Source organism: Dipodomys ordii, unplaced genomic scaffold, assembly GCF_000151885.1.
Source record: "Dipodomys ordii isolate 6190 unplaced genomic scaffold, Dord_2.0 Scaffold38, whole genome shotgun sequence".
Lineage (NCBI taxonomy): Eukaryota > Metazoa > Chordata > Mammalia > Rodentia > Heteromyidae > Dipodomys > Dipodomys ordii.
The window spans coordinates 30,055-43,116 of NW_012267254.1; positions in this window are offsets into that span (position 1 = coordinate 30,055).

Below are 13,062 nucleotides of genomic sequence, written 5' to 3' on the forward strand. Positions count from 1 at the left end.
CCTCCAGAACACCCGAAGTGGCACTGTGGCTCAAGTGGTGGAGCGCTAGCCTTGAGCTGAAGAGCTGAGGGACAACACCCAGGCCCTGAGTTCAAGACCCATGACTTACAGGGAAAAAAAAAATCTCACAGACTTTCCTGCTAGTGGTGGCATTCAATTTTGATCCTCAGATCTCAGCCTCCTGAGTAGCTAAGATTACAGGCATGAATTACAACCTCAAAGCAAGATTTTTTTTCTTTTTTTTTTTTTAGGTCTGGTCATAGGGCCTGAACTCTGGGCCTGGGCACTGTCCCTCAGCTCTTCAGCTCAAGGCAAGTGCTCTACCTCTTGAACCACAGCACCCCTTCTGGTTTTCTAGTGCTTTATTGGAGATAAGAGTTTCATGGACTTTCCTGCCTGGTCTTTCTTTGAACCATGATCCTCAGAACTCAGCCTCCTGAGTAGCTAGGATTACAAGATTGAGCCACTGATGCCCATCTTAAGCTTTTTTTTTCTTAACTGAAAATATTTCATTTTCCAATTCCAAGTAAATGAAGTTTTCAAGTTGAATTAGTCCTTAATTTCAGGAAGACAAAAATAATCCAACCATCTCTACCCCGCTCTCTTCCAGTAGTTACTCCAAAAACAGTAAATCATTTTTCCCACAAAAATTTCCTTCTATGTTTTTACATTTGAATGAGGAATATAAGATGTTAATAGGGGCTGGGAAGGTGGCTCAGTGGTAGAGTGCTTGCCTTGCATGCATGAGGCCCTGGGTTCGATTCCTCAGCACCACATAAGCAGAAAAAGCTGGAAGTGGTACTGTGACTCAAGTGATAGAGCGCTAGCCTTTAGCTGAGGGACAGCACCCAAGCCCAAAGTGCAGGCCCCACAACCAACAACAAAAAATAAAAACGATGTTAATAATTCAAAGTAAAATTTTGTTTCAGAGAAAAATAGCATGGGAAGTGAAATTTGAAATTATCATTGACATCTGTAACACCTAATATGCCATTTTCATATAAATTGTGTTTACAAAAACCATTGCTCTAAGCTGGGCACTGGTGGCTCACGCCTGTAATCCTAGCTACTCAGGAGGCTGAGATCTGAGGATCGCGGTTCAAAGCCAGCCCGGGCAGGAGAGACCGTGAGACTCCTATCTCCAATATACCACCAGAAAACCGGAAGTGGCGCTGTGGCTCAAGTGGTAGAGCGCTAGCCTTGAGCTGAAGAGTTGAGGCACAGCGCCCAGGCCCAGAGTTCAGGCCCCACGACCGGACCCAAAAAAAGAAAGAAAGAAATATGTCAGAGAAACTACAAAGGAGGGGGATAACAATGTTCGACAAGAAATGTCCTCATTAGCCAGGCACCGGTGGCTCATGCCCATAATTCTAGCTACTCAGGGGGCTGAGATCTGAGGATATAGGTTCAAAGCCAGCCCGGGCAGGAAAGTCCGAGAGATTCTTATCTCCAATAAACCACTCAAAAAACCAGAAGTTGTGCTGTAGCTCAAGCAGTAGAGTGCTTGCCTTGAGCTGAAGAGCGGAGGGACCAGGCCCAGAGTTTAAGCCCCACAACTGACCAAAAAAATAAAAAAGAAATGTACTCATTACCTTATTCATGTAACTGTAACCCCTCTGTACAGCATCTTTACAAGAAAATAAAATTTAAAAAATAAGTAAATAAAAAGAAATATGTCAGAATCTTTAACACATTATGTAGAACTGAAGCAGCTATGACAGGTCCTTGATAGAGACACCATACTAAAAGACATCTTTGGGGCTGGGAAGGTGGCTCAGTGGTAGAGTGCTTGTTTAGCATGCATGAGGCCCTGGGTTCAATTCCTCAGCCCCACATAAACTGAAAAAGCCAGAAGTGGTGCTGTGATTCAAGTGGTAGTGAACTAACCTTCAGCTAAAGAGGTGAGGGACAGCACCCAGGCCCAGAATTCAGGCCCCACAACCAACTAAAAAAAATACAAAATAGGGGCTGGAAAGGTGGCTCAGTGGTAGAGTGCTTGCCTTGCATGTATGAGGCCCTGGGTTCGATTCCTCAGCACCACATAAGCAAAAAGAAAAAAAGCCAGAAGTGGCACTGTGGCTCAAGTGGTAGAGCACTAGCCTTGAGTTGAAGAGCTGAGAGACAGCGCCCAGGCCCAGAGTTCAGGTCCCATGACCAGACCCCCAAAAAAATAAATAAATAAAAAATAAAAGACAAAAATGAAAATAAAAAAATTTAAAGACATCTTTAATTTAAGAAAGCAGAAACGTATTACAAACCACAAATTTCTTTAAATGTGAGGATGCAATGTTCAAAGGCCCTTTGCACATATGAATCAAAGTTTAACACATATCACAGTTCACTACAAGTGTTTGTTTTATGAGCCTCTTCTCATACAATTAAAAATAATACCACCACCAAAACATATGCCCAATGCAACAGTGACTCACTAGACACTATGTTGTAAATGAACTTCACAACTGGAGTGAGGGGAAAGGGGAGTGCAAGTGGAAGAAAATGAATGAGGGAGAGGGTAAAACTGTTCAACAAGAAATGTACCCACTACCTTACTTGTGTAACTATAACCCCTCTATACATTATCTTTACAATAATTTTAAAAAAAAAACCATATGACCCTTGACACAGGAAGACTGACAGCTATAGTTTCTCCTATTGGGGACCTGAATACATTCCTATGAAACAACTTCCAACCAAATTCCTGGGCATCTTTTGCCCATGAGAAATTCTTTCATAGTCAGTCAAAGTACTGTGAAAGAAAGTTATAAGACCTTTGATAGTTACACAAAATGGAATTTTCCTCTCAAGATAGACTAATAGGAAACTAATGGCTCATAGATTTAGCAGATCTCTCGAGCTTATGCGATCCTGCCATATGCATGAGTCACTCTGTTACTCTAAGTTTTGCATTGGAGGGACTATGTTAATTACATGAACATAATTTGTTAGCTTTTCCAGGAAGAAAGCAAAATGACTTAACCTCCATAGGGAACTCAACCAATTTTACAAAAATTTAAAATTCACCAATATGCAAATATCATAAGAGTGGTATAATGGTATAACCTAAATGAAACTATTTTGTAATATTTGGAATATTTATCACATACTTTAAATCCAACAAAATTTAAAATAATAGTATTATTGAGAATTCAGAAATACATATAAAATATAACCAGAGTCAATCAAATACAATTTTGTGATAATTTTATTTGTGCACTCTACTCACAAACTGAAATGGTAAATTGAAACCCTTTTGTACAACTATTGAATAATAATAAAAATAAATAAATTTAAATAATAGCTATAATTCTAGCTACTCAGGAGGCTGAGATCTGAGGATTATTGTTTGAAGTTAGCCCAGACAGGAAAGTCCATGAGACTCATCTCCAATGAGTCATCAGAAAACCAGAAGAGGAGCTATGGCTCAAGTATAGAGCATTAGCCTTGAGAAAAAAGCTCAGGTACAGTTTCCAGGCCCTAGTTCAAGCCATAGGCTTGAAATAAGTTAACTTATTTTAACTACTTAAGCTACTAAACACATACTGAATATATAAAAATAATATTAAGCCAGGCGCCAGTGGCTCACGCCTGTAATCCTAGCTACTGAGGAGGCCGAGATCTGAGGATCACAGTTCAAAGCCAGCCTGGGCAAGTAAAGTCCGTGAGACTTTTTTTTTTTGGTCCAGTTGTGGGGCCTGAACTCTGGGACTGGGCGCTGTCCCTCACCTCTTCAGCTCAAGGCTAGCGCTCTACCACTTGAGCCACAGCGCCTCTTCTGGCTTTTTTCTTTTATGCTTATGTGGTGCTGAGGAATTGAACCCAGGGCCTCAGGCATGCAAGGCAAGCGCTCTACCACTGAGCCATCTTCCCAGCCCCAGTCAGTGAGACTCTTATCTCCAATAATCCACTAGAAATCCAGAAGTGGTACTGTGGCTCAAATGGTAGAGCGCTCTGCTTAAGCTGAAGAGCACAGGGACAGCGCCCAAGCCCAGAGTTCAAGCCCCACGACCGACCAAAGAGTAATAATAATAATAATAATTGTGCTTTTTACCATCAGAAAGGACAAAATAATGGCATTCACAGGGAAATGGATGGAACTAGAAGAAATCATATTGAGTGAGGTAAGCCAAGAGCAAAGAGACAAGCAGCACGTGGTCTCCCTAATAAGTGGATGATAAATCCAAAATGTAAGGTAATACAACAAAGTAAATAAGACTCGAGAAACAAAGGACCTCCACTCATCTGGTCGAATCATTACTAAATGACCCCAGGCTGCTGATCACATATATGGCATATATGTGCACACTGGAGGGAAACTAGAAGGAGGAAACAAAACTAGAGGGAAACAGGAAAACATACAACAGCGGGACCCATCAGCTTCACTGGACGTTGATCAAAAGGAACTAAGCAGGGGCTGGGGATTTAGCCCAGCGGAAGGGCACCCGCCTGGCGAGTGCAAGGCCCTGGGTTCAGTCCTCAGCCCTGGGAAAAGCAAAAACAAAACAAAAACAAAAAACAAACCACGCAACTCTATAGCAGCCATGGGAGGGAGGGAATGAGTGGGAAAGAGGGAACAGCTGACACTAAGCAAAAGGAAAGAAATGTACATATCACCTGATATGGAAGAGATAACTGTATTGTCAAAGCCCATAGAACTCATAAACTTTATAAACCACGATAGGCAATTTGCCCCATAAAGGTTAGAAAGTGTTTGTGACTTTAACTAAGCATCACTGTCCCACAATACTGTTAAATTATGTACTCAATCACAATAAAAAATTTGCAAAATTAATATTAATTGTGCTTTTTTAAAAAGTCTACACAAGCGGGACATTGGTGGCTCACACCTGTAATCCTAGCTACTCAGGAGACTCAGATCTAAGGATCGTGGTTCAAAGCCAGGCCAGGCAGGAAAGTCCATGAGACTCATATCTCCAATTAACCAGAAGTGGCGCTGTGGCTCAAGTAGTAGAGCACTCGCCTTGAGCTGAAAAGCTCAGGGACAGTGTCCAGGCCCAGAGTTCAAGCTCTATGACAGACAAAAATAAAATCTACACAATTCTGTACTTTCTAACTTGGTAGACTATAATACTCCCTCCTACGAGGTACTGAAAATGTATTATAGTCAAGGTGCTATAAGTACAAATATATTGAAATATTTATTGAATCAAATACATGCAGTTTTACTCATAGAAAAGTTCCTCTGAGGGCTGGGAAGGTGGCTCAGTGGTAGAGCGCTTGCCTTGCATGCATGAGGCCCTGGGTTCAATTCCTCAGCACCACATAAGCAAATAGAAAAAAGCCGGAAGTGGCGCTGTGGCTCAAGTGGTAGAACGCTAGCCTTGAGCTGAAGAGCTGAGGGGTAGGGCCCAGGCCCAGAGTTCAGGCCCCACTACCGGACCCAAAAAAAAAAAAAAAGAAAAGGTCCTCTGATTAAATCCAATAATATCACTATGGACAATCTTTAACATGACCACAACCACCAATCCAGATAAGAAAAGAATAATGACAAAAGAATTTATGATATTGGAAATTTTAAGTAAGAGAAAAGTATTTTTTTTCTTTTTTCAATATTGGGGACTGAACTCAGAGCCTTATGCTTGCTAGGCAGATGCTCCACCTCAGTCTCTTTTTTTTTGGTTGTTTCAAGGTAGAGTCTCACTCTATGCCTGGGCCAGCATGGAGTTCAATCTTCCTAGTTATGATTTCCCCATGTTGCTGAGAATGACAGGTATGTACCACTGCACACATCACCTTGCCCAATCATTGGTTAATGTCACATTTTGCTTACATGGCCAATTTAAAGTTATCAGGGGGCTGGGAAGGTGGCTCAGTGGTAGAACGCGTGCCTTGCATGCCTGAGGCCCTTGGTTCGATTCCTCAGCACCACATAAGTAAAAAGAAAAAAGCCATAACTGGCACTGTAGCTCAAGTGGTAGAGCGCTAGCCTTGAGCTGAAGAGCTGAGGGACAGTGCCCAGGCCCAGAGTTCAGGCCCCACGACCTGACCCCCCCCAAAAAAAATAAAGTCATCAGGTTGCCATGTCGATTCCTCTGCGTTTTTACTATCTTTGTTCACAGTGCTTTGTGACACTCCTACCCCAGCTAGCTACTGTTTTTCCTTCCTCTTGAATTTGGTGAGACTACCTGCACTGACAGAAAATTCCATTTCTGTTTTACATCTGTTGCCTAGTGCCACTTTGGATTATATCCTCCCTAGTCCTCACTCCAATATTCTTTGCATGCAGACATAGCACACTGGACAGCTCAGGTTCCTTTCCCTTTAGTAGAAATATTAGTCTATGTAAAATATGTTTTCTTTTTACTTCTTTGAGTAGGATGGTGGAGGAGGTAACAGAAACAGAAAACTAACTACAAAGAAGGAAAAACAGGCCAGGTGCCAGTGTCTCATGCCTGTCATCCTAGCTACTGAAGAAGCTGAGATTTGAGGATCATGGTTTGAAGCCAGCCTGGGCAGGAAACTCCATGAGACTCTTATCTCCAATAAACTACTCAAAAAGGCTGAAGTGGCACTATGGCTCAAGTGGTAGAGTGCTCACTTTAAGCAAAAGAAGCTCATGGAAAGCACCCAGGCCCAGAGTTCAAGCCCCAGGACCAGCAAAAAGAAGGAGGAGGAGGAAGGGGAGGAGGAGGAAGAGTAAGAAGAAGGAGGAGAAAAACAAGAAGAAGAAAAAACAAAATGTTATCCAAGATCATTTATAGTGACTAATATTATTATTATTATTATTAAGTTGTTATTATTTTGCCAGTCCTGGGCCTTGAACTCTGGGACTAGGTGTTGTTCCTGAAGTCCTTTTGCTCAAGGCTAGCATGCTACCAATTGAGCTACAGTACCACTTCTGGCTTTTTCTATAATTAGTTGGAGATAATAATAATAATTCTAGCTACTCAGGAAGCTGAGATCTGAGGATTGTGGTTCAAAGCCCGGGGAGGAAAGTCTGTGAGACGCTTCTCTCCAATTAATTACAGAAAAAGCTGAAGGTAGAGCTGTGGCTCAAGTGGTAGAGCACTAGCAATGAGCAAATGGAGCTCAGGGACAGCGCTCAGGCCCTGAGTACAAGTCCCAGGATTGGAAAAAATAAATGTCTGCATTTCTCAAAACTTGAATTACATGCATCTGTTCACCAGCATTAAGTGAATGAACTCTATTTTAAAGTCCTTTTTTTTTGGTCAGTCATGGGGCCTGAACTTTGGGCCTGGGTGCTGTCCCTCAGCTCTTCAGCTTGAGCCACAAGTGCCAATTCCAGCTTTTTCTACTTATGTGGTGCTGAGGAATTGAACCCAGGACCTCGTGCATGCAAGGCAAGCACTGTACCACTGAGCCACCTTCCCAGCCCCTCAATTAAATTTTTATAGAAAAGAAATACTTTCAATATACACTACCAAGTTTGAGTTTTACATATAAAGAAAGCCCAGACAATCTGCAGTTGTTAAGCTGTCATTTTTGCACCAAACATTGCCATCTGCTGGAAATAACAGGTCATAATACATATTGTTTTACCTAAGAAAATAAATTATTTTAAAATCCTGGGGCACACTGAAGAACAAAATGACAAATGTGAAAAGATAGCAGAGTGATAGAACCTATTTCTTTTTGTACAGGTACTGGGGCTTGAACTCAAGACCCATCCCTTAGCCTTTTTGCTCAAACCTGGCATTCTACCACCTGAGCCACACCTCCTTCTGTCTTTTTGATAATTAAAGGAAAGAGTCTCTTGGACTTTCCTGCTTGGGCTGGCTTCAAACTACCCATTTTTAATGTGTTTTAAATTATGAATTATCCCTATACTTACATGTTAAATTCTCAACATCTTTCATAAAATCCTCACCCTCAGTGAGACCAAAAGGGGATACTCTTAGGAGTGAAACACAAAGGCACAATGCCTAAGTGCCTCTTCATATTTATATAAAATAATATCTATACTGAAATGAACCCCAAGATATGGAAATGATTTTTTTTAGTTTTTAGTTTTTGACCATTCTGTCTTCGTTACCTCATATATGGTGTATATTCATGTGGATATCTTCAGGAGGGTGGGGAGAGGACACAGAACTTGAAGGAAAAAGGGTGAAAAAGTGCAGCAGTGGAGCTCACTGGACACTGGTAAAAGGGAACTATACAACTCGTGGGTGGAGACGGGAGGGAGGGACTAGGAGAGAATGAGGGAACAGAAGACACTGTACAAAAGGAAAAGTACTCATTACCTGACTCATGTAATTGTAATCCCTCTGTACATCATCACCTCTATAACAACAATAAAGTAAATTAATTTAAAAAATAAACAATAAAATCCCTATTAAAAGCTCTTCACTGTTGGTAATACTGGAGAGACAGCAACAAAGGGAAAAAAACAAAGAATAAACTTCTTAATCTGTAGCATAGTAACATGAGATAGGTCTGGTTCAATAAAAATTCATGGAAGGATTTAAAAGAATCAAGCTGGTAGGCAACATGATCTTCTAGCGCAGTGGATCTCAGCAGGGAGAGCAGCACCCCCTAGAGGGCAAAATGAAAATGTATGCTCTGCTACTGGTATTAAAGACCAAAGGATAGATGTCCTACAGGGCACAGGGAACCACACACTATGGAGCCCTGTGTCCCACACATCGTTCAAATGTTCCAACCAACATTCATCTAGGTGAAAAATTATTTATGATTACCTAGTACTTGAGTCTAACTCCATTTTATAAAGTATTTTACATGATTTTCACATGCAGTGCTATTTCCTGTCACCATCTCTGCCTAAATCTAAAGAAAATGGCACTATTTTTATTTTAGAACTTGACCAAAATTAATTGACATTTCAAGAAATCATGGTATTGTTTGGGCAAATGTGGTATTTGAGCTACCAATACTCAATATTATTTGTCTGTTGTCACACTCATGTATGACAATAACACACATAGGTATAAGCACCAGGCAATGACAGAAATATATACTTCACTATATATCGGATGCATGAAAATGCCTTGTGTTCAGGCCCCAGCAACAAAAAAGTGCACATCATTTCATTAAAAGATACTTTTATTTCTCCTTGATATTATAGTTAGGGAGTTATATTGATATTTGTGAAGTAATATGTACAAATATATTCATTATGATTACTATTATGATGAACTAGTAAGAGTTATAAAACATTATTACAAATACATCCATAATAATCTACATACATGTATGACGAAGGAAATTAGAAATGAGTCTAGGGGACATGAACATACATGGTGGAGGAGAATGAGGGAAGGGATGACTGATCAAGAAGCAATGGAGGGGGCTGGGAAGATGGCTCAGTGGTAGAGCGCTTGCCTTGCATGCCTGAGGCCAGAAGTGGCATTGTGGCTCAAGTGGTAGAGTGCTCTCCTTGAGCTGAAGAGCTGAGGGACAGCGCCCAGGCCCAGAGTTCAGGCCCGACAACGGGACCCAAAAAATAAAAAAAAAGAAGCAGCAGCAATGGAGGGCTGGAAAGGTGGTTCAGTGGTAGAGTGCTTGCCTCGCATGCATGAGGCCCTGGGTTCGATTCCTCAGTACCACATAAATAGAAGAAGCTGGAAGTGGTTCTGTGGGTCAAGTGGTAGAGCATTAGTCTTGTACAAAATAAGCTCAGGGACAGTTCCCAGGCCCTGAGTTCAAACCCAGGACTGGCAAAAAAAAAATAGTCCCTTAAAATATAATTAGTCTGAATGAAAGCACCTTAGACTGGCATTCAAATCATTCATAACAAGGATTCCACATTCATAATGCACAAGTATTCAATAAGTACATAATAAATACTTAATTTAAAATGCATCCAATAGGGGCTGGGAAGGTGGCTCAGTGGTAGAGTGCTTGCCTTGCATGCATGAAGCCCTGGGTTGGATTCCTCAACACCACATAAGCGGAAAAAGCCAGAAGTGGGGCTGAGGCTCAAGTGGTAGAGCGCTAGCCTTGAGCTGAAGAGCTGAGGGACAGTGCCCAGGCCCAGAGCTCAGGCTCTCGACCGACAAAAAAATAAAATAAAATAAAATACATCCAATAAATCTTTGTCATAAAAACATACACCAAATGTGTTCACTTAAACAATAGTGAGTCATCCCTTATTCTGAACACACACATTTTTAAACTCCAAATTTTACATTCATCTGAGAACATGTGTAATTTTTTTCTGAAGATATTCAACTGCATTCCTAAATTACTTAATAAGTAATGTTTGAATGAACATATTTTGTTTCTTTTTATGACACATATTTATTGAGTGCATTTTAAATTGAAACAGGAATTTCACAAGCTCAAGGCCAGCCTGAACTAGTAAGACCCTGTTGCACATAGAAAAATACTATGGCTTGGTATGTTCTCACTGCAAACTGCATGGTCTCACTTTCTATAAGCAAGAGCTGCCATTGTATAAGACATTTTTTTGTCAGCTGATTGTGGGACTTGAACTCTGGGCCTGGACACTGTCCCTCTGCTCTTCAGCTCAAGGCTAGAACTCTACCACCACAGTGCCACTTCCGGTGTTCTGGAGGTTATGGAGATAAGAGTCTCGCGGACTCAAAGCCCAGTCTGACTTTGAACCGTGGTCCTCAGATCTCAGCCTCCTGAGTAGCTAGGATGACAGGCGTGAGCCATCAGCACTGGGATACATAAGACATGTATTCAAATGTTTTTTTTCTTTCATGCGATTGTTTCTAACACATTTACAAGATTATTTCTTTGTTGCTTTGTATGTCTTTCCCCACAGTATAACCCCTGCTTTCACTGTATTTGATGTCAGTATAATTTGTGGAGGGGAAGGGGAAAAAAATCGTTTAAATAGGGATACAGGTGGACCCATTGCAACAATGAATGTCAAAAAATGAACTTTACAACTTTGGTGCGGGGGGAGGAGGGGTAGCGGGGAGGATTGGGTGGAGGGGCGGGGGGGGGAGGATGGGAAGGGATGGGAAGGGGAAACAAAGGAGGAGGCTACAATGCTTGATAAGAAATGTACTCATTATTTTGCCCATGTAATTGTAACCCCTCTGTACAGTATTTTCACAATAAAAAAATAAAAATTAGGGGCTGGGAAGGTGGCTCAGTGGTAGAGCGCTTGCCTTGCATGCCTGAGGCCCTGGGTTCGATTCCTCAGCACCACATAAGCAAAAAGAAAAAAGCCAGAAGTGGCACTGTGGCTCAAGTGGTAGAGTGCTAGCCTTGAGCTGAAGAGCTGAGGGACAGCGCCCAGGCCCAGAGTTCAGGCCCCACGACCGGACCAAAAAAATAAATAAATAAATAAAAATAAAAATTAGAAAAAGACATTTTTAAACTCCTGGGTCTAGGGAATGTGTATCTAAAAGAGGAAATGAGAAACACTTTACATACACTACAGCCAGGCACTATGCTAGGTATTTTACATTAGCTATTTCATTCTAATAGCAATCACATGAGGTGACAATTTTATTCTTACTTTATAAATTAGGAAACAGAGGTTCACAGTAATTTACTGAACTTCATAAAAAGAGTAAATGGCAGAGCCAGGATTCAAAGCTGGGTCTGCTGAACATCTGTAATGAACAGATTCCAGAATTCTTGAGTGCTAATAAACAAGACTGAGAGCTAACCCCCAACCCCCCCCCTCCATTTGCTAGGGCTACATCTGAACTTGAACTTCAGCTCTGGACCGACAGAGCATATGGACCCCAGATAGGAATCTGAAGTTCAGTTTAGATTTGCGTTCCCTTGTTTTTTACTATAAACTTAAGAGTTTCCACATTTCACTTTGGGGGAGAATATTCGCATCTAAACTCAGGCCTTGTGATTACTTGGCACATTTCTCCACTTGAGCCATGCCTCCTGCCCTTTTAGCCTTAATTATTTTTCAGATAGGGTCTTGTATTCTTGCCCAGAGACCATGATCCTCCTACTCCCCCAGTATTTCGGATGATAGGCATGAGCTACCATACTTGGCTCTACACTTAAATTTTAAATAGCTGATTGATAACTAATAAAAATGGATAAGGGCTTTAGTTCTTTGATCAGCCTCTGATAACTGCTTAGACTTTGAAGACTATTTCAATCATTGGAGATTTCTTTTGTAAATCTCCAGCTTATATTTTATTTCATATTACACTTCTGCATTTCATTCAGAGACTAGAAGACTAGACTATATTTACTGGCCTAGTAAATTGCCTGCTTTCACTGATTGTGGCTTAGATAAACTGCAGGATATAGGCTCAAGTAATCCTGACCTCCAGGTAGGTGATTCATAAGTGGTTCTCATTTCCTTTACAGTAACTTTATAGGCAGACCCTAAATATAGAATGCCAGAATGATATAGTAAGAAAACTATGCATTGGAGGGCCAGGCAGACCTTGGTTTGAATATTGCCTCTACCGCCTGCTAGCCATGATCCTAAGAAAATGACTTCAGCTCGCCAGGCTTCTCTATCCTCATTTCTAAAATGGAGATGACTGTCGTAGGTGATACCTAGGGACCCAAGCAAAGGCCCCCAATCTAGAATTGCTTTTAGAATGAGATTAGGAAGAATTGTGTCATAATGGCTGTCATGCTAGCCACAGAAATGACACAAAGCAAGAATAATTTGTAACTGAAGGCATTGGAGACCTAGCCCCAAATAGGTGATGAAACTATAAAGAGCCTGATATAAAATTGAATACAATCAAAGGCACAAATCAAAAATGATAAGCAGGTACAAGGCTACAGTTGGAAAAAAAGATTAATTTCTATTCTATGACACGATAGAATAACTATGGTTAACAATAAAATTCATTGAATATTTCAAACTAGCTAGGAGAGAGGATTCTGAACGTTCGCAACACAAAAGAAATGATCCATGTGGGAGGGGATGGAATGCTAATCGTCCCAATGTATTGAGATATCACACTGTACCCCTTGACATGGTCAATTACTACAGGTTGATTAAAAAATTTAAAATGAGCCAGGTGCCAGTGGCTCACGCCTCACACTTGTAATCTAAGCTATTCAGGAGGCTGAGATCTGAGGTTATGGTTCAAGGCCAGACCAGGCAGGAAAGTCTGTGAGACTTTTATCTCCAAAAAGCCAGAAGTGGAG